The 4,387-nt window shown below is 42.2% G+C and overlaps 1 long non-coding RNA gene across 1 annotated transcript; it reads left to right on the plus strand.

Annotated features, from left to right (window-relative positions):
* Positions 1-221: 221 nt before the first annotated feature.
* On the plus strand, positions 222-1,695 carry LOC146245991 (uncharacterized). Its single transcript, XR_014734578.1, has 3 exons — positions 222-377; positions 564-594; positions 1,367-1,695. It is a non-coding gene; the product is annotated as an uncharacterized LOC146245991 (long non-coding RNA).
* Positions 1,696-4,387: the final 2,692 nt, after the last annotated feature.

The raw sequence follows: 4,387 nt of genomic DNA on the forward strand, positions 1-4,387 counted from the left end.
TGAGAACTTCTGCTCCTTCTAGAACTTCCTCAGTAGAACTGTGCTGCCCTCTGCTGGCCTCAACCTCTCCTGCAGGGGGCTGACTTTCTGACTGCTGCCTCCAGCCAGCCTCAGAAGAAGGGAAATGTCTGTATGTGTGAAGAGTAACTTTGGTGTTTCATCTGCAGTTCCTCATCTGACCTCTAGGGATGGAGGAGGGGTTATACACAACTGTTCCCCACCCAAGTGAAAGTGAAAGTGTTTCTACAGTACAGCTGACGAATAAAGAAAATACGTTTATATCATATGTACAACCATGGAAAGGTATAAATACATGTAGCTAGAGATTTATATGAAACATCTGTCTGATAAAGTATTGGAATTGCAGTTCATAAAAGGTAAGAAATTATCTTGATGTGTTCATGTCCGTATTGAGGAAACAGCAGCAAAAACATGTTTCTGTGTAACTCAAAGGTCAGAAGAATAAAGTCCTTGTGGTTTGCCATGTCAAATCGAACAATAGTGAAACCATCATGTTTTGTGATGTTTCAGCATGATCAAGTTGTGTAACTGTCTCTATACAGGAAGGACACATGGCAGAGGCTGGACAACACAGTAAGTGGACACAAGTAGTCATTGTTTGCATTGAAACATTAAGTATAAATGTACAAATATGTACAAACATGTTCACAATCTGACATCCTTCTAGTCATTAAAGGAACAAATTCAATAATAACTGAACATATGCTGTGTACAAACATGATGTTTGTGTGTGTGCTATCATTCTGCTGTGTTGTGTGCAACCCTCTCTACAACCATCCATGCTGTTGTGTTGTATATAACCTCTCCATACTGGTTACATTATCATCCATGCTGCTGTGTTGTATATAACCTCTCCATACTGGTTACATTATCATCCATGCTGCTGTGTTGTATATAACCTCTCCATACTGGTTACATTATCATCCATGCTGCTGTGTTGTATATAACCTCTCCATACTGGTTACATTATCATCCATGCTGCTGTGTTGTATTTAACCTCTCCATACTGGTTACATTATCATCCATGCTGCTGTGTTGTATTTAACCTCTCCATACTGATTACATTATCATCCATGCTGCTGTGTTGTATATAACCTCTCCATACTGGTTACATTATCATCCATGCTGCTGTGTTGTATATAACCTCTCCATACTGGTTACATTATCATCCATGCTGTCCTTGTTTTTTGCTAGTGATGTGAGTTTAGATTCTTCCTCCATGTCTCTCTAGGTTGAGTGTATATAGCATATAGAGTCTGTATGTGATTGTTACTTCATAGATGCAGACTGGATACTTGACCTGCACCTGCAGAGATGTCAGTATTGTTTCTCTTCTCCCCAACAGATGAGTTTAAACTCAGGGTACCAGAGAGGGCTGTGGTGGCTGATGAGGGAAAGGATGTTACCCTCTCATGTCACCTCTCTCCTGAGACCAGTGCTGTTGCCATGACAATCAGGTGGTTTAAGGAGACAGAGTGTATTTACCTGTATAAGAATGGCCAGGTGAAAGAGGGGAGGGGCTATGAGGGCAGAGTGAGTCTGGTCACCCAGGAGCTGGAGAGAGGCAACGTTTCTCTGAGGATGAGAAACTACAGGGGGTCAGATGAAGGAGTGCACATATGTCAGGTCATCTATGGAGGACAGAAGGTGGAGGATACTGTGGGTCTATGGAACAGACGTAAGTGTTCTACAGCTACAGAACATGATTATAAACATCTCTACATGAACTATGACAACACAGTGTCTGTACAGATACAATTATACTTTCACATGTAAGTAGGAGTTAGAGCATTAGAGGTGTTCTGACTTATCTGGTTATGCTGCCCATTCTAACCCCTCTATACTAAGCTTGTAGAGATGTACAGTATTGGAAAAGACAGGCTCAAATCACTTAGTAGTGATGCAAATTAGGGAAGAATATGTTGAACAAACAATGCACATAACACTTAATTATCTGACTGGATTGAAGATGATTATTCTGAGATGTTATATTCTCTCAGTAAAACATGAAATGCTGTAGTCTGTATGTAGAGATGAAGAACAGTCATCCTCTTTATGAAAGAGCCTGAACACAGAACACAGGAGTATGTTGAAGAGAAAGTATGTTGATGTAGAACTACTGACAGAGCAGCAGTATTTTCATAGGGCAGCATTTTATCCTTGCTCTTAGTCCATCTGCTTATGATAATGATGATTTCATAGTTCTGTTGACTCACAAATATCTGTTAATAATGTGTTGGTATATAATAGTTGTTTAATGATCTTTTTCATTTATTTTTCAATAGGTGTTTGGGGTAAGTAATTTCTAACTTCTTCATCATAAAAAAAATAATTACCATTATGTTTTAAGTAATCACACCATAGACTGAATAGATAGCTTTTATTGAAGCAGGGCTGGTAGCAGAGCCAAGCCTGGGGTATTGGGAGGAAAAGAGTGTGATTAGGGGATGCACAGTTTTGGAGGTTCATGCATAGTTACCAGGCATTGAACTCAGGGTGTGGCAGGAGTCCTAGTGGGTCACGGCTGAGCAGCAGCTCAAGCAGATCCCCAAAAGGAACAGACTCACCTAGCGGGCTGCAGCGAGGCTGATGCCAGCCTGAGTGTGGTGACGGTCAGGGAGGTTGGTCCTGACGTACGAGCGGTATGCCTGGGAGGACCAGCGACCCAGGAGCTGGATGGTGTGGTCGGCCATGCTTTGGCTGGAAGCCGAGGAGGCCGCACTGATCCTGAAAGAATGTGCTGAGTAAAGAGAAGGGGCGTTACCTGATTTGGCGAGGATGAGGCGGAGATGATGGTGGAACCAGAAACGGGAGGCAACCTGATTCCGTGGTGAATAGTGTGCTGGAGGGCAGGGCATGGCTTCCTGACTTGGAAAGAACCAGGTTATGCAGACACTCATAGGGGCTGAGGGGAGAGTTGAGGCGTAAGAGGAAGATGGGAACGGCTGGCCCGCTTTGATTTGTTTTGCTGCGTTTCAGGGTGAAGATGAGCGTGTCTGGGGAGTGTAGCGTGATGTCGGAGATGCATGGGTGAGCAGAGGGGTCAAAGCCAGTGCGCAGTATGTGTATGCAGGCGGCTAGCAGGTCAGCAGTGAGGGGGAGCCGTGCGGAAGGAGAGATGGGAGTCCTAACAGTGCAGAGGATCTATGAGGGCAGAGTGAGTCTAGTCACCCAGGAGCTGGAGAGAGGCAACTTGTCTCTGAGGCTAAGAGACTACAGGAGGTCAGATAGAGGAGTGGACATTTGTCAGGTCATCTATGTGTGGGTTTATGATCCAGGGAGGGTCGTTGTTCTGCAGCTACAGAACATGATTATGAACTTCTCTACATCAACTATGACGACACAAGCTAACATCACTTAGCAGTGGTGCATAATGAAGAACATTTTGAAAAAACATGCAACATGTATAGCGACATAGATTACATGGATTTATACCATGGTCTGGGTGAATACTCGATTCTGATTGGCTGCAGGGGTGTACATTATAGGGTGATAACGGACACCTACTGCGTCATGCAGAAAAACTGTCTTCACCGTTCTAAATTATTCCGCTGGCTACCAGGAGCCTGTACAAAATATCTTAAATATGTAACCATAACAACAGTGAAGTAGTCAAAGCCACCATTTACAATAAGTGAAAGACTTTAACAAGCAAACTTGTATTTACAACAATGAGTGACTTCAATATTTATTTTAACCTATTTGAAAAATGTTTCTTTTCTGAATGTAGTGTGTCAGTGTCACGTAACCGCTCATCTCACATCCCATTCGCTATTCACCTCGCTAGTCAATCTACTTTAGACAGTCTGCGGCTAGTAGCAACTCTACACATGGCCGATTATTTTCTTCTTAAAAATCTTGATTTTATTTGGGGACAATAACATGGCTTGATAGCTGGCTAGTCTTGTTGTTAAACATACTGTCAAATTATAATCACTGATTGGAGAAAATGTCAACTATGATGCGATCATCTCACATCCATTTGCTATTCAACTCGCTCCACAGGCTGCGGCCATACTGTAGCCCTAGTACTAACTAGTATATGGCCGATATTGTTCGTGAAAATCTTGATATTGATTTTGGGACAGTGACATGGCTGGTTAGCTAGCAAATCTTATTGTCAAACATACTGTAAAATTATATTTACTGTTTGTCAACCGTACACAATGTTATTGGCTTTGAATCCTGCTAGCATAACGTTAGCTTTTGGGCTAATAGCTCAGCCAAAGGAAAGCCGGTGTTGGTTTTATGATCTGAGCGGACTATAAATATCAGAGTTGGCTAACGTTAAAAAACGTTAGATTTCTATTGCAAAACGCCTTAAAACATAAATTAATGTTTGTAAAAAAAAAAAAATCGTTGGCAA

This window comes from Hypomesus nipponensis, chromosome 20 (assembly GCF_054491055.1).
Source record: "Hypomesus nipponensis isolate SF chromosome 20, ASM5449105v1, whole genome shotgun sequence".
Lineage (NCBI taxonomy): Eukaryota > Metazoa > Chordata > Actinopteri > Osmeriformes > Osmeridae > Hypomesus > Hypomesus nipponensis.